A 27,070-nucleotide genomic window follows, 5' to 3' on the forward strand; every position below is an offset into this window, starting at 1 on the left:
AAAAAAACTAGCTGCATTTGGATTTATGACAAATCAGAAAATCAAATTTGCAATAAAAAAGGTATTACTTTGTGTGGTTATCCAGATTGCGGCCTTCTTGCAGTTATCCCTCAAATATTTTCCTTGAAATGTGTCATTGAGTTAGCTGAATCTGTTAATTTTCACATGACAAAGTTCTGTTGTGTGCATACAGCAGCTGGTCAATAATACTATGCTTACCGTTTAAAAAGTTGTGTTGTAGTGCAGATGGTTAAACAGCTGATTTCTTATTCAGATCAGCTCACTTGAGGGCACTGTATCATTAAATGCAATCTGCATGTTTTGCACCAGTTTAAGTGAGGGTTCAAAAGGAGTACACAAACTTTAACTGTCAGATAGCTTCCTGCTGCCAACATGATAATAACAGATATGGTTCTATCCTTCTGCCAAATTCATTCTGTTCCCCTGCTGAGTAGACGCTTGAGAAAAAAAAAATCCACAGACATGGCCTAGGCAAACTTCCATGGCAACACAATTTCATTTCAAAGTCTGGAAATCATTATGGGTTGACAAGCTACTAAAATAAATGTATCAAATCACATATACATACACACACTGTCACTGAAGGCATCCAATTTAATTCAATTTAACAATATCATTGTCAATTCTTGTCTATAAAATCATTGCAAAAATCATACAGCATTCCTTGTGCTAATGAGAAAATCACTGGGAAAATTAACAAATTGCATATCCAAATAAAAAAAGGAAAGATCTTACTCCAAATGGAATAAAACAAATGACGCAATTTGTTGAATTTTTTTGTCCCTTTTTGGAAATGTGTTATCACAACTTGGAAATAGAAGAATTTCAAACTGGTAGACAACAATAATATTGTTGCCAAAAACACAAGTATCTTCCACTGTCATACTGGCAAGTTTACAATCCCAATCCCAGAAATCCCAGTGTATTAGTATGATATTATCCCAAGTTTTGAAATTGTAAATCAGGTCTCTGTTAAACTACACTCTTAAAAACAGATCAAGTCTGCCACCTCATTCAAAGACTGATCTGCTGCAACTGATAGGGAGTACATTCTTTCCCCATTCCTGGAGTTGTTCAGAATACAATCCCAACAATTAACAAGCATTGCTTTAACCCTCTGCACAACTCTGTCCCAAACATGAATTTCCACCAATTTAGCACTATTACAACAACATATAGTGAATTGCTTGGGTAGGTTTCTTTCCCAATTGCTGACAATGCAGAATTGTATCATGCAAGTTTCTGCTGAGAATCTACATTCACAAACAGCCCAGTGACCACATAACCATGACAGCTAGAAATCAAAAGATTCCTCTGTTGCAGCTTTCCTGACGTATAAATGAACAAAAAGTATCAACCCAATATACTTGTAAGCCAAGTAGACCTGAAAATTGAAGCCAAAAAGCATGGGGCTATTAGAAATGGGAGGGCCTTCTCAATTGTACTGGTAGGCATAACAGAACATTCAAAACATCTCAAACAGCCTTATCAAATCTGCATTAGGCAAAATTGTCTTCTTTCCTCTGTCTTGCTTACTTGTGTAAAGGGCCTTTTGCCAGATCAATCAGGAGGATGAGGGTATGAGAGCCAGGAAAAGCACTAAGGGCAAAGCCTCACCTGTCCTCTGCTAGGACTCAGTGTCAGTCTGAAAATTTTGAACTGTTCACATGTGCACACTGGCTTCCGGGGACAAAGTTGATCACAACAAAAGCAAGATCATGTTCTTTGGCAGCTGGTCCAACTGATCCTTTGTTCCCTTCACTGTCAGGCCTTATTACCTGAAGGTGCTGGCAATAGGGTTTAGAGGAGCTGAGTCATGCACAGAGAACTGGTGGAGTACATAGGGAAAGTAAGGAAAGGATACACCAGCAATAGCACTCACTGTCAATTACAGGAAAGAACCCAACAACTTGGTCATCAGGTGCGAGTTGCTGTATCTGTCACAAGTATGGTTTGTACCTCACAAATTCACTGTAGCAACCACCCAAGACTCTTCAATTTCATCTGGAACTCAGGGGGGGGGAAACATGTTCACATAACTTCGATGTATAAACCTCCACAATAAGGGAAAAAACTATACCCAACATAACACTCATTCTGATGACTACTTGTGTGTGGCTGCATCAAGCTGTGCACACACCCTGGGTATGCAAATATCAAGTGTCACGACATGTTGAAATTCTAACTGTACTCTAGCATTGCCAAGGATGGATCTGAACCATTTTGCCTCAGAACAATCCTTTCAATTGATCCATTCCTCACCACCAGTTCCTTGAAAAACACTTCATCCAGAAGAACACCTTGGATTACAAATTAAGTAGTGGTCTGTATGAAATGTATCACTGAATCCTCATTACTAGATCTAAGTGCTAGAACTTCCTAACTAACAGCACTGCAGGATTACTTTTACTACATAGAATGCAGCAGTTCAAAATGATACATCACCACCACCTTCTTTATGGAAATTAAGGATGGGCAATAAACACTGACCTTACCAGCAGCATCCATGTCACATTAATAAAAGTACATATTGCCAGTTCAATCCTTGCATTTTGCCTTGTACTGATACCCAACAGGTGGTGTAATTTGGTACACAATGTGCAATTCTAAGTAACTTATATAATGCAATACACACTATACCAATTAAGTGCTCAGCTGTTCCATTTGTTGCCTGCAGACTTTGTTTCATGCCACTTCATTCCATTGAATGCAATTTCTTTCCTGGTCTTTTAGGAAAGGTAAGCAACAGGCTGAAATGCCCTTCAAGGCTTTCAAAATAAAATCAGAGAAATTTTGCTTGCAATTAAGTTGCTGTATTGTTGCAAACTTCATCTAAAACATACAAGGACTGTTTATGGCAACCAGAAGGTCATTAGTGATCCGTTAAAACGTGCAAGTACTCCATTAATCAGATCAGAGCTGGAAGAGAAAGGAATACATAAATAAACTCTCTTGGAACTGTGAACTAATAACACTGTGGACAAAATAATTGATTAGGCTTTAGTTCTCTATTCAGCAAAGTTCAACTCTTTGGCTTCTTAAAGAACAGTGCCTCAGAAGAAAATAGAATGAAGAATTCAGATGGTCATCTACAACATCAGCTAAGTCAAAGAGGTTCCTTCACTTTATCCTTCAACTACCTTCATATCTTATATAAAGACCCTATTCCAGTTTTCTAAATAGAACTACATATTGAAGAAACTACACATTATGCAAACTTACCAACATTCTTGGCTGCTTCGGGGCATGGTTAAATAGCAATGGTTACTACCACACAACCCTGTCACTAACAGCACGAGGTTTTATTTCCAATGAATGCGTAGGTTGTTCCCTTTGAATTACATAGCATTTCTAATAATATTCCATTCAGGCGCATTTAGTTTTAAATTCTCTCACAGAAGACACAAGGATGATGTTGCAATGAGCAGGAGCATCTAGGACAAGGGGTCAATCTCAAAATTGGGGGTTGACCATTCAAGATTGAGACAAGAAGAAATTCTTTCAAAGAGGCTGAATCTTTGGAGTTCTCTACTTAAGATGGCAGTGGAGACTCAATCATTGAATATATTTATGAGAAGGAAGATAGGTTTTCATATATTAAGGGAATTAAGGAATGCGAGTAATGTGCAGGAAGTCCATGCTGAGGCAAAACAAAAAAAAACTATGATCTTATTGAATTGCAGAATAGCCAAATAGAACAGCACAGGAACATGCCCTTCAGCCTATGATGTTGTTCTGATCTAACTAAGCTCATGATACTCAATCCCTTCCATCTTCTCATGGTCCATATCCCTCCATTCTCTGCATATTCACATGCCTCTCTAAGAGTCTCTTAAACATCTCTATCGTATCTGCCTCCACCACCACCACCCCTGGCAGCAGAAATCAGGCACCAACCACTGTGTAAAAAAAACCTTACCCTGCAAATCTCCTTTGAACATCCCCTCTCACCTTAAATGCATGCTCTCTAGTATTAGATATTTCAACCCTGGGAAAAAGATACCCACTGTCTAATCTATTTATGTCTCTCATAATTTTATAAACTTCAATCAGACTAGACTTGGACCCCAAGATTCTTCTGTACATCAGTGCTGTTAAGGGTCTACCATTAACTGTGTACTTTCCTTTACATTGGACCTCCCAAAGTGCAACATGTCACACTTGCGCAGATTAAACTCCATCTGCCATGTCTCCACATATATCTGCAACTGATCAATATCCCACTGTATCCTTTGGCAATCTTCTACACTATCCACAACGCCACCAATCTTTGTAACATCTGCAAACTTAGTAACCCACCCACCCGTGTTTTCATCCAAGTCATTTCTGTACATCACAAACAGTAGAGGTCCCAGTACAGATCCCTGTGGAACACCACTAGTCATAGACCTTCAGCCAGAATGAGATCCATTGACCACTACCCTGTCTTCTATGGGCAACCCAATTCTGAATCCAAATGGCCAAGGGACCATTGATCCCATGCATCTTTATCTTCTGGATGAGCCTACCATGAGGGACCTTGTCAAACACCTTACTAAAATCCATGTAGACAACATCTACTGCTCTACCTTCATCACCTCCTCGAAAAACTCAATTAGTCAGACATGACCTGCTCTGCACAAACCCATACTGACTATCCCTAATTAGGCCATGCTTTTCCAAATGCTCATAAATCATATCATTAAGAATCCTCTCCAATACCTCGCTACCACTGACATGAGTCTCACCAGCCCATAATTTCCATGATTACCCCCATTTCCTTTCTTAGACAAAGGAATAACACCAGTCCTCCAGGACCTCACCTGTGGCTGGAGAGGACACAAAGATCTTGGTCAAAACCCCAGCAATCTCATTTCTTCCCTCCCTCAATAACCTGGGGTATATCACATCAGGTTCTGGAGACTTATCCACCTTAAATGTTCTTTGAGAGACCCAATGCCACCTTTATCTCAAAATGCCCAGCACATTATCATGCGCCACACTGATCTCACTATCCTCCATGTCATTCTTCTTGGTGAATACCAATGCATATTCCTACTCCTATTACTAATGTTCTTATTACGTTCTCACAAACCAAATTACTGCACAGTAACTAAATGAGGACAAGCCAAACGTTCAGAGCACTGTTCATTGCATCTTGAAAATGCAGTTATCACAGAAATTGACTGTTTTAAAAAAAAATTCCTTTTACTAACTTAAAAACTCCTGCCAAACACAAAATATCACATTATGTTTGAGAATCACTGCTACATTGATTCAACTATTGATCCATCTTTCAGTCTAAGAGTTTTTTTTTGGCCAAAACAATAAACCAATTGAATACATAAACTGGCCTAGAAAATACCTAATGCATGCTGCAGTTGTCTTAGAATATAAAACAGTACAGCACAGGAACAGGCCCTTCAGTCCACTATGTCTGCGCCCAACATGACAACGAATTTAACTAATTCTCTTCTGCTTGTACATGATCCATATCCTTCCAAATTCATGCGTCTATCCAACATCCTAGCTGCTTCCACCACTATCCCAGTCAGGCCATTCCAGGCACCTACCACTGTGGAAAAAAATTTGCCCCGTATATCTCCTTTAAACTTCCTCCCCTCACCTTAAATGCATGTCCTCTAGTATTTGACATTTCTACCCTGGGAAAAAATATTCTGACTGTCTACCCTATGTCTCTCATAAATTTTATAAACTTCCATCAGTCCCCCCCCCACCACCCCCGAGACCCTTTCCAGAGCCTCCACATCCTTCTTGTAATGGGGTGACCAGAATTGCACACAATACTTCAAGTACGGCCCAACCAAAGTTTTATATAGCTGCAACATGACTTCCTTACTCAGTGCACCAACCAATAAAGGCAAGCATGCCATATGCCTTCTCTACCATCCTATCTGCTTGCATAGCCACTTTTGGGGGAGCTTTGGACTTGGACCCCAAGATCCCTCTGTACATCTTAATAGAAGAGTGCAAGATAAAGGAAATTTTATAGATTGGGGAGTGTAGAGCATGCCACAACTAAATCCAAGTTTCTTATTTACTCTGTTGAGGAAGCAGAGGTCATAGGCTCTCAGACCTGGGCTATGTTGCTGCTGTTCTCTGACACTAAGTAAGGCCTTCCTAGAGGCCAATTGTTGAATAAAATTATTAACATATCAAATCAGAACTGTGAAGAAAAGCAGGCCACATAGTAATGAGAAAATAGAACCTGGTATAAATTCAATTAACTTTATGATTCATTTATTAAAACACCAGGAAACTGTGCAAACGAGGAACTTATGAATGCAATTTGAGGCAATTTTTGTTTCCATACAAAAAAGTAGATAAAGAATTTTACAAGTCAGCAAACAAAATAATAATCTTGAGTTTAAAGGCAGGCAGAGGCCAACAATGGTTCGAACCAGATGGTTCACTAAAGCCAACTGGCAAACCGACGAATTTGGAAAATATGGCTAAAAAAATGGAAAAGTGGATGTCTGGAGCCTTGAGCCTCAGCCAACTCCACCACCCTGTCACCCCAAGCCAACTAGACCAAACCTCTCAACAAAACTCCCAAAAATGATGCAAGGCATTCAGACCATAAACTCCTAACAAGCATGAAGTGCTCTCCTGTAAACTAATCTCCCACTGCAGCCAGGCTTTGCAAATTAACTTCACCTTTCTGTCCATCCTAGGACCCATATCAATGGTCTACAGCTTCCAAATTATGTGGCTCTTAAACCCTATACCATGCCCTCATTTTGTGCCAGCCCACTCCCAATGATCCTGGATTTGACTTCATTTGTAAGAGCATTTGTGAATACAATTTGTTTGCTGCATTTCTCTACGTTATAACATGGTAAAAGTACTGCACTGACTCTGAAACAGTTAAACACATCACAAGGTGCTGAACAATACTAAATAGATGCTACTTCTTTATTTGTTATGTGATTTTTAGGTTCTCAACACCCATCATTTCTCTCCTTTTTTTTGAAAAAGGAAACTCATCTCGTGGATTCGCACACAAACTCTAGTACCACAATGGGCCAAGCATTGTGGCAAGGAAATTCTGCAACCCTGCTGTGACCGGTGACTTTGGAATAAATTTAAATAAAATACATACAATTCAACATGGGCAACCACTTTGTTTTGTTCAATGCTTTAAGAGGATGTTTTGTTCAATGCTTTAAGAGGATTCACAAATGTTAAAGTGAATACATTCTGTTAATTAAATCTAGGCAGCTTTCACACAGACAGTCTTGGAATCCACCAGCATTCTTAACATACTTTATAACGTTGTGTCAGGCAGGGTATCCCTTATGGTTCTGAATCAAGTCCCAATTCAAAACCTCAAGCAGAAATGTCTGGGATTACACTCAAGTACAATACTGAAAGGGCAGTGCCCTGTTAAAGTTGCTGTTTTTTGACAAGACATCAAACGAAGTTTGCTCTCAAGTGGCAGTTGAAGTTCCCACAATCTGATTTTGTCTACTGGCAAGTTACACAGCTAAATGAATATTCCCCAGAGGATCAGGTAATGATAGAGACTCGATGTCCAACAGAATCACATACTCAGGGTTCCCCTCAGGACAGTGTACTGGGCTCCATTGTATTTTTCGTATTCACTGATGATCTGGCTGATGCAATCAAAAGGGCATTATGCTATTTGTAGTGTTGTTTCCATCTTAAAGCACAAAGCAATCAAGCTGATACAGACAAATATTTGTAATATCTTGAGACCAGTGAATTATCTGCTAACTTCAGTAGAGAAATCCAACTCAATAGCTCTAATTTATATTGATCTTTACAAGAACTGATAGTTCAATTCCTTAACTTGACATTGATACCCAACTCTTAATGGGAAAAATAAAATTACCCAGAAATAAAGTGGCATCGTCCTTAGGAAAGTTCAAATCTGCCACCAAATTCAGTTTCTATGCCGTTGCAATGCACTACAAACATGCCTGGCAGATCAGGAAAAAAAAACCTATATCACTTGTTACTGCGCCATACTCCAATAATCAAAACACTTCATTTTATGTTGGAAAAAAATTGGTTAGAACATTAATGGCTTCCAGAAGATTACAAGAGCAATCAGTACTAAAATTTTCAAATCTAAGTGAATAGAAGTTGTACTCTTCCCTTCAATGTAAATGGATCAGGTCTTAGAATTCTGCACTTTTGGGGATTGTGGCATTTTGAGGTTTCATACATTGATTTTTCCTGCTATGAATCAGAAGTAATGCATCAAAAACACTGTACTTACTGTGCCAAGGCTGGCACCATGGTAATAATCAGGTTATGAAATTATCATGTTAGCTTGGTTCTGTATCATTACCAGCTTCTCCCAAACCCTATGACCAGCTTGCTCACATCAACCTGAGCAGACAAACATTTGTCTATTAATTATGACCCAGGGCATTTAAAGCAGCCAAAAATATATCCTTATAAAAGCTTGTGAAAATGCCAAGAAAACAACACTAGATGTTATGCTGTAGCCCATTTTTCACTGTCCATATGCAAAGTAGATTTGATCCAAAAAGAAAACAGGATTATACTTCCTAGTTTACTGAAAGCACAAGGATGACCACTAGAAACTAATTTTGTACTGCGTGAATGGATCAGGGTGTGAAATTCTGCATTTAGATGAGTGTGCAGCTGCACAACAAACATTACTGCTAATATTTGAAAATTTATTGTAGATTATAGAAATGAAATGGCATTTCCATCTTGTATTGCTGAGTTGACGTGAAAAACTATTGTAGTAGTCCATAGCAAATGGGATCAATATTTTTGCCTTTGTCACAGGCTTTAAAATGGATGGTAAATAAATTAAGCGTAAATAATGAATGTTTAAAACTAGATCCAAACAGATTCAACATATCAAACGAACAAAAGCAGCAATCAAAGGCATTTAACCAATATGCTACAGAGCCAAACAATAGAGCACAAGTCAGAAGGTATTCATACTCAGTGTACTGGTTAGACTGCCCCATGAGAACAGTGTCTAGTTCAAGAAAGAAAGCAGATACTGAAGCATCAGAGGCAGTTCCAAAGGAACCAAGATTGATTGTAGTGTTAGGGGTTTGTGATATGACATTTTCAGCATTGCAATGTGACAAGAGCTGATTATAAAATAGAACTGGAACATTAGAAATAGAAATGTAGTAGAAATACAGCCCCCTCATGCCTTCTCCACCTTTCAATAAATTCCATACTGATCTTGTGCCTTATCCACTTCCGCACCAGATCCCCATATCCTCCTATTCTGATTATCCAAAAATCTGTTAAATTCTGCCTTGAATACTTTGAACTTCCACATTCCTGCAAGGTAGGGAATTCCAAAGATTTACAATATGCAAAGAAATTTTTCCTCTTCAGTCCCAAACGACCAACCCTTAGACTTTGGAGCATCTAGATCTATGGAGCATGAAGAGGAAAAAGCCCCTTGACCTCTCGGAATTTTATATCATTCAATGAAATAAGATTGATATATGTCAGAAATTTTACAATTAAGCTAAATTGTTCCAGTAGAACAGGATGCCAAAATATCAATCTAATAAGAAATACATTTTGAAGGAATGAATAAGCTCTTCACTTTGTTTCCACTTAAAAAAGAGGGAAAGTGACCGGACTGGGACGAGGATTGCCAAGCAGGGACGAGGCGAGGAGAAGCAGGCAGAGGGGAGAAGACAGAAAAGCACAGGGGAGGGAAGCTGTGGTGGCAGACAACAGACTGGTAAACCAATGTGGAGAAAGGGTTCATTGTAAATATTATGATTTAAATAGCATATTTTTATTCTACAATTTCCTTTGGACCTTAGCTACTCTACCAACACAAAATTGGATGCCCAATGCATAAAGAATTCATTTCAGACAGAAATTCATTCATATGTCAAAATTTTAACTTAACTAAACCCCCTTATTTATTGAACAAAGACCAACTTACCAACCAAATGTTGATTTAATCACTCCCCTACTTTTGTCAAAAAAACTAAAACTTTCTTTAAAAAAAAGTGTTACCCACAAAAGTCACTGCAGTGCAGGCAATTCTGAAACCTTAATTTTTTCTAGGGAAAAAGGAAGTTTCACTGTGGAACAGGTAACCTTGATTCAGATTCATTTGTTCCTAACAACATCTTAACTTTTGTTGGATCTTATTGGTCATGTTGTTAGGTACAAATGAATCTGAATCAAGGTTACCTATTCCACTGACTTATTTTAAAGACTCAGGGCTTTCCAATCATCTAGACAATTGACAATCTACATAGTTGACACATTTTTAAAAATGCAAATTAGTAACTGTGTTACATGTGCATATTAATTGCAATTCACTGATAGCCCTAATTAAAACCAATGATTCTTCACCCCACCCCCCCACCCCAGTCATGTGCATTTAATGATAAAGAATGGAAACAGTGGATCTCTCAGCATGGGGGGAGCGGGGACCATTGATGATACATTTTGGCCAAACCATTTTTTCATGAAAATTAGTGTCAAAAATAATTTTACAGTATTTTCAGCTTTTGCTTAAAAGGTTTCAATTTTTTTTAAAATGGTACCTATAATCAAAATACCAAATGCACACATCAAGCTTGGAGTGAAATTGCCTCAGCATGACATCAACACTGGTCTTGCTATGTAGTTCAGTGTTCTTGACAAACTGACCACCACTCTAAATATTCTCATTCTACTCTTCTACTATCAAGTCAGTTCTCACCACATCTCTTGGCCACAAACATTCAAAGAGCTTTACATTCATGACAACATTATATGGTGTCAAAATCCTCTAATGGTGAGAAGTTGAAGCACTTAACTGTGATATGACCAAAAGAGTTAGGCTGATGCATTCACATGTAACTGAAGAGAATAGTCATAAATACCATTAAACAACCGCTCTAGCACAGAAATAAATCATTTTTTTTCCAGAAGGTAATGTTGAAGAATTTTTTAAATAAATTATTTTTCTATCCATCCTATCACCCCTATCCATTATTTCTATTCTCCCCCCCCCCCCCCCACATTCTATGCATGATTTAAATTCTTCCTAATTTATACTCTATACGTCACAGTGTGGATTATTTAATCTGTTGGTTAAAGAACCTCGTTGCTACTTGTCCTGCTCATGCACTATAGCTCTCCCATAGCAGGCCCATATGGATCAGACTCCTGATCACACAGACCCTGTTCACATATCTCTTAAGAACTCTGGTCAGCTATTGGATTAGTGAACAGTTTATCGCCATTCCTTTACTGCCAAAATGCTCTTGGGATCAGAATGGCAAATTTCCACCACAATCAGTTACTTCTATCTTCTGTCTTATGAAGCACTGCCATATCTTTTGTGTGAAAGGCACTACACAATGCCAGTTGTAACAGTTCATCTTGGTAAATGCAAAGTACTTCGTTTTCCAAGAGCACACTGTAACTGATCCTTAGCTGGAGCATTATGATTCTTAATAAGTCAAAATAAGCTATCAAAATAAGTGGCTAAGCTGACCTAATCTCCCTATATTGCTCTGCAAAATGGACGGCAACTTCTAAACTATACATAAGCACAATTAGGTATCAAAATCAAGTTGTCACCATCTTTGATTCCCTGCTCTTCCATTTTGCAGCCTTCTCCAGCACGATGTTCTGAAGTCTGTATTTGACAAAAAAAACTGTTTTTGCAAATATTACCCCATAAAATATCCTGAAAATGATTCTTCCACTTCATGCATCAGAGAAGGGGGCATCCACACTACTGAGGTCACCAGATTTTGAGGAGAGTTGATTTCAAGATCAAATGGCCAATTCCATCTCCTCACCCCTGACCTCAAGAACCAGGCCAATTTCACATGTCCTATTATCACCATTTCTAAACAAAATGTCTCAAAACTGTTACATATTTTGAACGACAATTCTTTTCATTTTAATGCCACTTAGAATTCGGCTTTGTTTGTTACTTTAGTGGTCACGTTTACGTCAATTAAAAGCAGACTATTTCACAGTGTGGGTGGATTATAGCTGTGCCCAATCCTGTTCTTACCCAACATCTTTGGCATATATCAGACTGGAATCCCAATTTCTTCTCCATGCCACAAACCCTCACCCTCAAGCCAGGCACACTAACCAAATGGTAACAATTAAAGTTATCCCAGATAACAAGAGTCAAAAATAGAACTGATCTTTATAGCTCACTATGCTATACATTTATCCATATGGCCACTGAATACATTCTCAGCTTTACTCCTTTTGCCACCTTCTGCAGTGGACCAGGCAGAAGTTTGAAAATGAAAAAATGTGACCAGGAGATGTGGTGAGAACTGACTTGACAGTGGAAGGAGTAGGATGAGAATATTTAGAGTGATGGACAGTTGGTCAAGAATACTGAAGTACAAAAGACCAGTGTCGACGTCAAGCAAGCATGACGACAACTTCACTCCAAAAATACATCCAGAAGTAATAACTAAATTAAAGGAATTCTATTGCTAAAGTCATTTTCACCAAATGAGAATCGAAACAAAACTGATGAACAGCATTTTATTATAGCCTAAATATAATTACAAGGCAGAATCAGCACAAGTTCTGAATTTCCTAATGAAAAATAAGTCAATACATTTTTGTAATGCAGAAAGATAAACAAGAAGCATTGAAACTGACAGAATTTCATGCTAGTCACTGAATCTGTTAATACTGTGAGACAAAGAAGGGGAATCTCCACTCACGTTAAAAAATCAGATAGGTGGCATTCCATGCAATGTATTTTTCTTAAAGGAAGATCCCAAACTTGAAGTTAAGCCTTCAGTGTGAATCATAAAGGCTGTAACTCACTGAACGTTTAACAGAAGCAGTAAAATAGTTTAAAACATTAAGATGATTCTCTTTAGGTGTAGATATGGAGATGATTTAGGCATAATCTTCCAAAGCTTTCTTGATTCATACTGGTTCCTTTAGATATAAAGAGTTATTTAAGAGAAAAGATATAAAAATGACCTGTTAGTCTGACCTCTTGTGGAAAATTCATAGAACCAGAATTAAGAGCAAAGAAATATTTCACCAAATTTAAGAATGCCCATGTGGACTGGTAAAAAGATAGGTTAGGTCTAACAAATTTAGCAATTATTTGAGGAATTAAATTAACTGAGCAATGTCCATCGAAGTAATTTACATGGGCTGCCTGAAGCCACTCAGTAAGGCTCCACAAATTGAAATACCTGCTAAAAATTAAAGCTCATGGATTGGAGGACAAATTTCTACTTTGTTAGATTGATCAGGCAGTAAAAGCTTATGGAATTAAGGGCAAGCTGACAGTACAAGTACAGAATTTCTCCTTCTGAAACTAAGTGCAAGGGATGGATGATTTTTAGACTGGAAATTGGTTTGTGATGGACATTAGTACAGTCAATTTTTATTCCACACCACAATGCCTTACAATCGCATTTCTAAGCAGCTCAATACTCACCCAAAATGTTGATGCTTAATCATGCCTTTAAGGAAAGCTTCTAAATTACACTAGTCAATTTCAAAATGATTGACTGACAAATCTGCAGTATTTAAAAATCAGCATGCTACGAGAAGTGCCCTACTATTCAATCAGCAGAAGTCAATAGATGCTAACAAGGTTTCTGCAAAAACTTGCAATAAAAAAGTTAAGTCCAGGACAAGAAAGCCTGGATGACCAGACTTTAGAACAGCTTCCTCCCCACTGCTATCAGACTTCTGAACCAATCACCTTTTTCATTGGTGCAGCCATGTTCTTGGACTCTTAATTCTACTTCTCAGTTATTCTTTTATTGTCACTTTAGCAATTCTTTTTGCACTACAATCTTTGCACCATTATTTTTATTTATTGTTGTATTTATCATGTATACTATTTACTCTGAGACCTTCACCTAAGCAAGGAATTTCATTGCACACTGGTGTTATAGGACAACATCCAATCAGAATCCAAATCTGTCAGATCTGAACCTGACTATTCTGAACAGATTTCAATATTTCATTTTGAATACATTTTCATGGAATATAGACATCATATGTAACGCAGACATTTATTCCCATCGAGAAGATGATAGAAAGCCAGAATCTAGAACTGCTCTCGTCCATATTGAAGGTCTTCCTACATTGTTAATAGAGAGTACAGGGTAGAAATTTTGAATAGCTAACAAAAGATTGACACTCCCCCCCCCCCCCCCCCACACCAAAGTCAAAATGGCAGGCATCTTGATGGAAGAATTTGAAGGAGATAGCTTTCCCATGCCCTTGCTAACCCTGTATTTCCAAGGGCTCAGGAAATGTTAACTGGAGCATTGTGTGCAGTTCTCAGCTAGACTTGGTCTTGTGGCACAGCATTTCAGTGGCTGATTGAAAAAAGCTTCCCACTAAAAGAGATCCTGCTCCCAGTCCAGCATCAATAATGCTAATATCATTGAATATCAAGGGAAAGTGGTCAGATTTTCTCGTGTTAGATGCAGTCATTGTATAGCATTTCTATGAACAGTCATCAGTTCAAACATGGATGTTACCAATATCTGGCTGCATGTAGGCAACTACTGTTTAATTGCCTGAGGAGCTGTAAAGAGAACCAAATACTGCACACTCGTCTGCCAACATCCCCACTTCTCTTATGACGAAAAGAAGGTCACTGATGAAGGAGCTAAAGATGTCTGCATCATAGACACTGCCCCTAAGTATTAAGGCTATTATGGGTATTAAGGCTATTATGTATTAATTTACATAATTGGCCATTTTCTTTTGCATTAGAAATGAGTCAGAGTGAAGGGGCTTCCCCTTATATTTTATGAGGACTCCTTGATAGCACAAAATTTCCCTGAACAAGGGCAGTCACTTTGATCTCAACTCTGTAATTTATCTATATTCACATTTGAGATCTGTGGATCATAATCAAGTATCCTGTGAGCAGGCTGTTCACAAGTTCTGCTTGACATGTCTGTCAATGACTCCTTCCATTATTTTGCTGATGTTTGGCAGTAGACTGATACAAATTTGTTCTGCCCTACAAACAAGGCATAACTGGACAACATCCCACACTGCTGCGTGGATGTCAAATGGTAAACTGGAATAGCTTGGCTTGAGGCATGGTTAGTTTAGCTGAAAAGATCTTTGGCACAGCAGCCAGGACAGCAAAAGCCTCTATCATGGTGCAGTGCATTCAGCTATTATGATGCAGAGCGGATCAAATCAGCTAAACAGTGGGTTCTGTATTGCTGAAAACCCACAAAGAAGGGCATGATAAATCATCTCCTCAATATTTCTAGCTGATAATGAGAGCAAACACTCCAGTCCTGCCTTTTCTGCTGGCTTGGCCATCATTGAGGATGGAGCAGTTTCGGGTAGATTGCTGACAAGAAGATCCAGTAGGACTTTTCCCTCTCATGCAAGTACAGCTTCAGCAATTAGGTCCTTCATGACCGCAATCTCAGTCAGTATTGGTGCTGTCAAGTCATACATTGTGATGGATATTGAAGTCACCCACCCACAATATATTTGGTACCCCTCTTCCTAAATGTTTCTCAAGTGTTGTTCAACACAGGAATACTATTCCAGCAAGCAAGAAGAGTGGTAGATGGTAATCAGCACGTTTCCTTGCACTGGTACCATGAGACATCATAGGTCCAGAGTCAATACAGAGGATTGATATTGACATTCCTCATAACTGTACACTGCTGTTCCACTACCTCTGCTGGGTCTGTCCTGCCAGCAGGTTAGGTCACACCTAGCAATGGTAATGGAGAAGTTAAGATATAAATTCAAATGTTTAATTCTGTGAGTTAAATAAAGTTGCTTGGTTTGTACGTGGGATCTCGCCATTTTGGCACATGGCACCAGATTTTTAGATAAAGTGGACTTACAAGATTGACTGAAATGGGTGTAAATTTGGCATAGCTGGTACTTAGATCAATATCCATTGGCCCATTCCATTTTGTTTCCACTATTTTTTTTATATATACTGTATATAGCAGTTTGATATAACCAAGTGGATTGTTGGGTTATTACAGTTAAGAGTCATCCAGATTGCTACGAGCCTAGAACCACAAGAAGAGGCCAGACCAGAGAAGAGCAGCAAATTTTCAATATGAAATCAGACAATCCAGCAGTTATTTGGTTCTTGTGTTTCTGATTAATATTAAACTTTATGTAGACTTTTCTCACATTTAAGTTCTCTCAGCTATTTTCCGTACAATAGGGACAACACTTTGGCTGACCAAGACTGCAATCCAGCTCACGTTCCATGTAATAGCCTTCTCCAAATTAAATTTTGTTCCCTGATTTGCACCAAAACGCTTATCAAATTAGAACAAAAGATGTCATTATACTGTATTCACAGCAACTATGATGTACGAGCCATTCCTAAACAGATTTACTGAAATGCAGAAGAGAACTGAAGCTACTCGAATTATAATAACATTTAACAATAGAAGAGCATAAGCACAGTCCAAAAATAATGCACAAATCAGATTACCACAACCCAAAGTTATTATATTTTTAAATAAAAACAGAAAATGCTGGAAATACTAAATAGGTCATGCAGTATTTGCTTCCTTTCATAGGGAGAGGCTGGAAAAATTTTTGTTTCATGTCATAATCCACATTCAGAAGGAACCGAATTGGGAGCTGACATGCTCTTACATCCAACAAACTTAAACCATTACAACATCAGAGCTATATTCCAATAAAACAGGTTCCGTTGGCAAAAGTAAACAAAATATAATTCTATCACAACAGTGCTTCATAACTCAAAGCAAGATGTTAAACTGCACAACTCAATTGTGCAAGTCATGATAGCACAAAAGGAGACATGTTTTATCTGTACTTGGAATTGGTTTATTATTGTCATTTGTACAGAGGTACAATGAAGAACTTGTCTTGCATACTGTTCATACAGATCAATTCATTACAACACTGCATTGAGGTAGTACAAGGTAAACCAATACAGAATGCAATAAAAGGGTCACAGCTACAAAGAAGTGTAGTGCAGGTGGACTATAAGGTGCAAGGTCATAACGAGGTAGACTGGGAGGCCAAGAATCCATCTCATTGTACTAGGGAGCGATTCAATAGTCTTATTGCAGTGGGATAGAAGCTGTCCTTGAGCCTGGTGGTACGTGTTTTCAGGCTTTTGTATCTTCTTCCTGATTTGGGGGGGGGGAGGGGGGGTGGTTGGTGAAGAGAGAGCGAGAGAGCAAATGTCCAGGATGGGTGGGGTCTTTGATTATGCTGGCTGCTTTACCAAGTGGACAGAGTCCATAGAGGGGAGGCTGGTTTCTGTGATGTGCTGAGCTGTGTTCACAACTCAGTTCCTTGTGGTCACAGGCAGAGCAGATGCCGTACCAAACCGTGACGCATCCAGATAGGATGCTTTCTATGGTGCATCGACAAAAATTGGTGAGTGTCAAAGGGGACATGCCAAATTTCTTTAGCCTCCTGAAGTAGTAGAGGCTCTGGTGAGCTTTCTTGGCTACGGCGTCTATGTAGTTGGACCAGGACAGACTATTGGCGATGCTCACTCCTAGGAACTTGAAGATCTCAACCTCAGCACCATTGATGTAGACAGGAGCATGTGCACCGCACCCCCCCTTCCTGAAGGGAATGACCAGTTATTTTGTTTTGCTGACATCAAGGGAAAGGCTGTTGTCATGACACCATGTTACTAAGCTCTCCATCTCCTTCATACACTCCGACTCATCGCTGTGTGAGATACGGCCCACTACAGTGGTATCACCTGCAGACTTGTAGATTGAGTTACAGCAGAATCTGGCCATGCAGTCACAAGTGTATAGGGAGTAGAGTATGGGGCTGAGGACACAGCCTCGTGGGGCACAACTGTTGAGAATAATTGGGCCAGAGGTGTTGCTACCTATCCTTGCTGATTGTGGTCTGTTAGTTAAGAAGTCAAAGATCCATTTGCAAAGGGAGGCATTAATTCCCAGGTCTCAGAGTTTGGTGATAAGTTAGTCAATAAACAATAGTCTAACATCGGTGTCTTTACTTTCAGCTTTAACTTTTGGTACATTGAACAGTCAAATTACCATTGTTTTATTTATAGATGGAGCAAGGCTTGAGAAAATGATGCAGTGGCCTCAGAAACAAACAAGGTGGTGGTTAGATTACAGGACTAAGATCCAGAGGCCTAGAATTTGGAATCAAAAAGCCAATATAAATAATGACGACCATGAAACTATCAGGTTGTCATTAAACATTACCTGGTTTATTAATGTGCTTCAGGGGAAAAGGAAATCAGCATTCTGACTACATGTGGCACCTACTACTATGGCTACACTTAACAGTCATTGTAAATGGCTCAGCAAGTCACTCTGCTTAAGGGGCAATTAGAAAGAATACATTTTAGAAGAAATGTTTAGAGTGCCCTCAAAATTCACAACAATATAGAGCTTACCACAACTCTATGAAACACTATGTCTGATTTCAACCTAATACAATTCTTCCTTCCACCTTTGGACTCAAACCATATTAGTATCATTCCTCCAGTACCCAAAATTGCTGATTTGCACCTGCCCATGTGTCATCCCAGTTTTTGTTACACCCAGTTTCTCCCCCAACTACATCCACCAACATGCAGCTTCTAGACAGCACAATGCATCATGGGAGCATGTGTGAGCCATACAGTGCCTCAAACTTGATCCACTACATAAGATCAAAGTTGAACTTCGACATCAATTCCATTTTCCTACCCAGTCCCAATGTCCTTCAAATTTTCTTTCTGCTCAGAATTCTTTTTTCCCCCCAAATTTAAATATATTCAGCAACTAAGCATTCACACCCCTGTGGAGCAAAGAATTCCAAAAGAATGACAATGCTCAGAGAGGACAAAAAAAATTTCATCTCAATCCCATTATGACTTTTGTGATCTCCCCCCCAAATTCTGGACTCTCCATCAAGATATGAATTCTCAGCAACCACTCTGTCAAGCCAACTAAGAATTTTATACATTTCAATGAGATAATTTCTCACTCTCTCTAAAGAATACAAGCCTGCTTTAGTCATCTTCCTCATTGGACTTTTTCCTGGGAAAACAGCACAATCTATTGAATCTTCATTGCAGCCCATCTGGAGCAAGCATATCTTAAAAGAGATCAACGGCAATTGTGGCTACAATTAAAAAAAAAGGCCCACACAATTCCAGAAAGACTTCTCAGTGCCCAAACACTAATGTACCATTTACCTTCTGAGTGCTTGTTGTACCCGAGAGTTAAGTTTGTTATTCACATACAACAGTCAAACTCCTCAGCCTATCAACTTTTAATGATTTCTCATATTTCAAAATATTTTCTACTTTTTCATTCTTCTTTACAAAATAATCAGACTCGTGAGAGCTCAATGGCAATATTCTTTCAATGCTGGAATCTTGGTTTACATAGAGATAAGACTTAGTTATATTGTTCCCAGGTAAAGTTAGCCTGATCAGTCCTAACCAACATTTTCATAAGCCTGGGAGAGCAAGGTAAACAGAAATGATTCATTGCTACTAAATTAGTAATTGTGCAACCAAGAAATGCAAAAATAACTTCCCAATCGAGGCAACTATCTGATGGTAGGATTAAGACAATCCTTATGACGTGGAAGTCATCCAACTTTACATCCCCAAAAAAACATATGAGTTTTGTATTTGAAATAGTGGGAAACTAGAATCTGTGGAGGAGAAAATAAAGTCAGGTGCCCACATACATTAGTGACACAGTTAGTGGACAGGTACAAGTGGTAATGAATATACTTATGGAAGGTTGGTTTTTATCTCATCATTAGTGGCCAGGACACAAAAATTTGTGCACTAGTAACATTAGAGTCTTAGTCACACTTCAAATAGAGCACCAGGTTTGATGCTTTACATACATTATTAGATATACAGACCTTAGAAGGGTAGAACACAGAATTGCTAGTATGATAAGTGGGTTTAGAGAGCTACATTATGAAGGTAGGTTACATATGCACTTGTTAATATTAGCAAACAGCCTGGAAGTGTCCAATCCTCAATCTCACAAGAATGTTCAATGAACATTTAACATTCCAATTCAAAGGCACATCTCTCAATTTTCATAATAACAAGAAAAATCAGAAGTGTCCTTGAAATAGTTTTGACCGGTTTACCATACCTACTGAACTTCAAACACAATTTAATGCACATAAATTCAAAATAAAGTTGTCAATGTCCATTCCTTCATTGTATTGTCTCTAAATCCAAGAATTCCTTACCAAACAGCAGTGTACCTTCTCCAGAACGACTGCAGCATCTCAAGATGACAAATCAACACCAAGATTTCATGAGCAATTTAGATATGGACAATAAAGTCTTCCCGTATCAGCAACACCATGCCAAAAAAATGAATTTAAAAAGCCTCTTGAATTTGAAATGTAACATTATACAAGTGAACCGCACTTCAACCTTGGACACAATACACAGCATATAAAATGTGAAAACTTCATTTAGAATTTCCAAATATTAACTGCAGCAAAGGCATTTGTGTCCCCAAAATACTGTACCTTACAAAAGCATCAATAATATCTGTGCTTGTCCATCTGGAATCTTCAGATATGTACAATTATTGAGGGTCCTGGTTATTTCTTCTTTCAATATGCTGCAGGCAGAATGTGCAAGTATATCTCAGTTTCAACATGACAGCAGTGGTATTGCACTTGTAAAACTACTTTCAGGCAACAATCTTACATCTGCATCACTGACTTCACAATTGGTATCCTCCTCCTCCTCTTGTGAAACAGGAAATTGCAGTAGTAATGCTGCATTACCAAGATTCTTTCACTGATGGGAAAGGCCCATAACTCATCATGTTGGCATTTACAAGTTCTTAGATTATTGTGGGTGAAAGCACAACAGCAGCAAACTCATTATTTCTCAGGGGCAATTCAATTTCTTGGTGGAATCGGATTTGATATTTGTTGCAGATATACAAGTTGGTCAAGAGAAATCTGTCAATCATTTAGAATAGGACATCAAATATTACTGACAGCACAGTATGGGAGTTTCAGCCTGCTACAAAATGGAAGGAAATCCATGAAATAAAACATTTTTTTTAAAATCAAGCCTCATTTTTGTTCTAAATATTAGTCCATACTTAGAAATGAATTATAAGGTATCAAATAAGATTAAAGTTATAAGATATCATATCAAATTTGTTGAGGGACCATTGAGCTGAAATGTTAACTCTGTTTATCTCTTCACAGATGCTAAATATGCTAAACCTGTTGAGCATTTCTAACAGTCTGCTTTTGCAGCAATAATTTAATGCAGCTACAGTGCTTGCTAGCAAATCAATAAAGGACATACCAACAAGTGTGTAATCAATGGAATGGCAACCACTGGGATTTTAAATCAGAATGCTATTTCAAAGAAGCTCTGGGAATAGCAATGGCATGGAATCTGCCATTGAATAGGTCAGAAGCACCACCAATTCAGTGACTGAATTCTGAAGGTCTCATGTGCCAGGATGGATCTCTGGTAGGTATTGAATGAACCAATACAAGGGATAAACCTACTTGATGTCATCCTCACAAATCTACCTGTTGCAGATATCATTGGGAGTGGCAACCATAGTGGAGGTAAAGTCACACCTGCGTAAGAAAACACTCTCCACTTCTTTGTGCAGGACTACCATCGTGCTCAGTGGAACTTATCCAGAACAGATCTGACAGCCTATAACTATGGCTCTATGGACTAACTTCAGCACCATCAATATATTCCTTCTCATTCTGTAATCTCATGTACTGGCACATCCCTTACTTGAGCATTTTCATCAAGCCAGGGATCAGCTCCAATTCTATAATGAGGGTAAAAAAGGCTTACACGGAGCAGTACCACCATATCCAGGCATTAAATACCAACCTGTCAATGCTACAACACAGTATCCAAAGATGGAATATGTGCAGAAAATATAAAACCAGCATGCAACTGACAGAGCTAACCAAACACACAAGATCGAAGTTCTACAGTCCTGCCATATTCAGTCATGAATCATAGTCATCCATTTAAGTTTCTCCCTATTGGTAATTCTCCAGATGTTAATGATGGGGGACTCCATAATGCAGTGGAATGGCAAGACACAGTGGCAATAAATGTTGGCTTTGCCAGCAATCTACATATCCCATGAGAATGAGTTATTAAAACTGATCAGAAATAGAACTTGGACAGGAAATCTTTTGCCTGGCTTGAAGCAATGAAACAATGATGAAACTGAATGTAGAGTCCAATACTTGGCTTTAAAAGGAGAACAGATGTTTTATTGTTACTGAGGGTGCAGCAGGTCAGAAGAAAAACAACAGCAGCACGGAGGTGTTACCACTTTATAACATACACAAGGTCATTGTATGGTCTGCACGTTTGCTAGATGGTTAATTTTCAAATATGCACCAGTCACAGAATCAGGTTCAGGATAGATCGAGTTTAATCAGAACTCTTGTTGGGAGTTTGTTCATATAAAAACACAAAATATTAGAAACATACTCTGAAAAAGTTGCTCACTTGAAACATTAATTTGTCAACTTCTGATTATTGCTTCTATTTTCCATTTGTATTGCAAATTTTGATTGAGTAATGTAGAAGCAGAATGTACTAGCCAGAGGGGAAAGATGGGGTGGGGTGGGGTGAGGAATGCAAGACAGGGTTGCCAGAGAGCAGGAGGCAAGCAAAGGGAGAAGCACAGGAAATATTCCACTGCTTAAAGATGTTCTGTGCATCTACATTTGGTCTCAAGCATACAACAAAGCATGTATTGACAACTGCATGTTAGCCAATAAAACTTGAGGAAAGGCAGGACAAGATGCATGACTGGGTTCACAGCAGACGATTGATTAGACAAAGTCTGTTTAAAAAGCAAGTGAAACAAAATTATGACAAAACTGTAACAGTTTCTCCCAAAAAAAGTGGGGTAATATCTTACAGAAAAAGGCATGGATGGAAGATGCAAATGTTAATCTCATTTTCAGCAAAGTGGAAAACATGCTTGCTTTAGAGGAAATTACCCAAAATCCCACTCTTCCTGAGAACAACATTCTCATTATATGCAGCAAACAGGGAAAAACTATTAACCATTTTTAGGGGTTCAGATTTAAATAGTCTTACAAATCTATTGGCTGTCCAAACTTTCCTGCATCCTCACCACAAAATTCAGCATCAGAAGTTTGCAAAGGAACATCTAAACAAGACTGATGCATTTTGGAAACAAGTCCTGTGGACTGATGAAGTTAAAATAGAACTTTTTGGCTGCAATGAGCAAAGGTATGTTTGGAGAAAAAAGGGTGCAGAATTTCATGAAAAGAACACTTCTCCAACTGTTAAGCACGGGGGTGGATCGATCGTGCTTTGGGCTTGTGTTGCAGCCAGTGGCACGGGGAACATTTCACTGGTAGAGGGAAGAATGAATTCAATTAAATACCAGCAAATTCTGAAAGCAAACATCACACCGTCTGTGGGAAAAAAAAGCTGAAGATGAAAAGAGGATAGCTTCTATGACAGGATAATGATCCTAAACACACCTCAAAATCCACAATGGACTACCTCAAGAGGCACAAGCTGAAGGTTTTGCCATGGCCCTCACAGTCCCGACCTAAACATCATTGAAAATCTGTGGATAGACCTCAAAAGAGCAGTGCATGCAAGACGGCCCAAGTATCTCACAGAACTAGAAGCCTTTTGCAAGGAAGGATGGTCGAAAATCCCCCAAACAAGAATTGAAAGACTCTTAGCTGGCTGCAGAAAGCGGTTACAAGCTGTGATACTTGCCAAAAGGGGTGTTACTAAGTACTGATCATGCAGGGTGCCCAAACTTTTGCTTTGGGCCCTTTTCCGTTTTTATTATTTTGAAACTGTAAAAGATGGAAATAAAAAAGTAATCTTGCTTAAGATATTAAAGAAATGTGTCATCTTTAACTTTATGCCTTTTGGAAATCAGGACATCTTTTACTCACTTAGCTATTCACAGGAACAGAAATTTTGACCAGGGGTGCCCAAACTTTTGCAATGCCACTGTATGTGCGTGTGTGTACATGAAAATAATTCAGTTCAATCTGAAACCAGGGTCTTAAATGAGAACAAAAGCATGATGGACGAGTAGTTCATAGCAAGTTGGAAAACTACACAAAAAATGATAACAAGTAATGACTAATTTTGAAATAGTTATATAATTTACAATTCATACACATCCTTTGAAGACCAAAAACCCAACAGAAAAAGTGATCCAGCTGTGGCTATGAAGTTAAAGATAGTACCCGATCAAAGGAAAAGACTTATAGTGTTGCCAAAGAAAGCAAAGGCCAAAAGATTGGGGAAACTTCAAAATTCAATAAAGGGAAGGCCAAGGAATTACTAATTGAGAGCTGAATACAAGATTTAAAATAAAAATTACAAGAAACACTCACTGTGGAAAGAGAAACAGAGTTAATATTTCAGGTCCAAGACCCTTTGTCAGAATTCACCTGCTGAGTCTTTCCACTATTCTCTGGTTTTATTTCAGATTTCCAGTAGCCAGTTTCTTGATTATCAGAATGACAGTTGGGTAGCAAAAAGTATAAGAAATAAGTGTAATATTTTCTATGGATATGCAAAAAGATTTATGAAAGGGAAATAGTGCTCGACAAATCTGCTATATTGAGGTTGTAACCAGCCAAATAGATAAGGATGAAGCACTAGATTTTCAGAAGGCCTTGAATATGGGGTCACTTGAGATTAATCTTCAAAATTGCAACACTGAGTATTGGGGTTCATTCATTGGTATGGAATAAAGATTGGTTAACAGAAAGGAATAAACAGATGATTTTCTACAGGGAGGCAATAATCAGTGAGATGTCACAGAGGCTCCACACATAATCCGTATCAGTAACTTTGATGAGGGATCAAGTGTATTATATCCAAGTTTGCTGACTATATAGAAGGCCATGAGGATGATACAGAAAAGCTTTGGCGGATATATTCAGGCTGAGACAATGGTCAAGGAAATGACAGATGGAATATAAATGTGGAACGAGAGGTCATCCACTTTGATAGAAAAAAAATAGAAAGGCAGAGTATTTTTAAAATGGAGAGATTGAAAGATACTGAATTCAAAGAGACCTTGGTGTCTTCCTATACAAAAAAACACTGAAAGTTGGCATGCAAGTTCAGCAAGCAATTTGTGATGCAAACAGCATGTTGGTCTTTATCACAAGATGATTTAAGTGGAAGATTAGAGACTTTTTGCTCAATTTGGAGCCCTGGTGAGAACTCACTTGTAATAGTGTACAGTTCAGATTTCTGGACCTAAACAAGTATTTGCTTGAGAGCAAGTATAACAATGATTCACCAGATCGATTCCTGTGATACTGGTTTTGTTGTCTGAAAATAGATTAAGCAGGACAGGACTGTGCCCTTGAGTAGTTAAGAATGAGAGGTGGTCTTATTTAAAGAGTACAAAATTCTTTTGGGACTTGACCAGTTAGATGTGGAGTTAACATTTCATCTGCCTGGGCTGTTTATGAACGGGGCAGATAAGTGAGAGGAAATAAACCAAGAGCACACTGGAACTGTGAAAGGCAGAACACAGCAGTTGCTGGAAACCTAAAGCCAAAGAAAATGCTGGAATTACCTAGCAGATCAGGTTGCATCTGTGGAGAGAGAGAAGGTGAGTTCATGTTATAGTGGGTGACCTTGAAACAGAACAATTTAAAGTAGTGGCTCTCCACCACCTTCTCCAAGCCAATTAGGAATAGGCAAAATGCCATCCTTGTCAGCACCCCATCCCTAACTTTGAAAGGTAAAGGGTCCCAAGCCTGCTATTAACAAAATACTGTAACCTTGTCTTTAAAATGCTGGGCTGGTAGTCACAGTTTCAGACTATTATCCACAGGCACGAGTTCAAATCCCACCATGCAGTTGACTCTTAATTGTCTCCTCAGTTCAGGGATATGGAAAGACTTTGATAAAGAGAGCTTTGCTTATTTTGAGTTTGCAGGTGGAACCAAATGGCACAGGATTACTTGGATATCTGCAGCAAGTTAAAAAGGAGACAGTTCTACCCACTCAGTCTATCTATGGAAGACGAGTTTAATGTGGAGAATGGCAAGGGTCTCCTTGTTCCCTTCACAGTTAGTGCACATGTGCAAAACGCAGTTTAAGTGGTTAACAGAATAAGAGTCTTTATCGAAAGGGGGTGAAAGTCGAGAGTGAAGGAGTGATGCTTCAGATTTTCAAAGCCATGATTAGGTCCCAGCTGGAATATAGCTGTTTATGTTTATATAAGGAAAGGCTTGGAAGGGAAAAAAGAAAATACCAGGACTTAAGCTTCAAATTAAGAGAACAGGATGTTTTACACATTCTTTATTAAAATTCTGATGGATGTTCCAATCAAGTTATTTGCAATAATCAAGGAATTCAATAGGATAGATGTAGAGAAAATAACTTAAGTACTTTAGAATGTAAATGTGCAAAGAATTTTCAGCACAAGGGGAAAAGAAAATACGGAACTTGCTACTTCAAAAAGCTGCAACTTCTATTTATTCTTTTTATGGATGTAGGTATCACTGGCAATACCAGAATTTATCATTTCCTAAATGCCCTCAAGGAAGTAATGGCGAGCCATGTTAAGCATTTTTATAATTGGTTTGAGATGTCAAAAAAAATCCATGATTCCATACAAGTCTCTTTTACAAACTTCAGCAATGCAATATTTCCTTTTCAATGGACCCCATTGACCATTTTGTTTCTATTTCTATATTCTACATTTGTGACTGCATTAACCCAGTTTCATTTTACAAAGATGTTGCCCGATTTGCCAAATACATTACCCAGATTTTCCATTTTTATTTCAGATTTCCAGAATCTGCAGAAGAAAAAGTATTTGCATGCCATATAAATGCTCAATTCTTTCATATGCCAGGTATCTGCTACATCTAACTAGATTGCTGATACTGTTCAGATGGTGGCAGCAGTAAGACAATCAATTCTCCAGTAGAAGATCAGGCACAGTAAGTTAATTGTCTTAAATTGAATGTGTTACCCAGACAACAGGACAACTGCTGATGTTCAGCATTCATTTCCTGTCAATAGACTGGCAAAAAAAAACAG

The 27,070-nt window shown here is 38.5% G+C and overlaps 1 protein-coding gene across 1 annotated transcript in view; it reads right to left on the reverse strand.

The window, feature by feature from the left end:
- The window catches only part of dagla (diacylglycerol lipase, alpha), a 190,646-nt gene that overhangs the window by 133,874 nt on the left and 29,702 nt on the right, over positions 1-27,070 (reverse strand). The window lies entirely within an intron of this gene.

The sequence above is a fragment of the Pristis pectinata genome, chromosome 14 (assembly GCF_009764475.1).
Source record: "Pristis pectinata isolate sPriPec2 chromosome 14, sPriPec2.1.pri, whole genome shotgun sequence".
NCBI lineage: Eukaryota > Metazoa > Chordata > Chondrichthyes > Rhinopristiformes > Pristidae > Pristis > Pristis pectinata.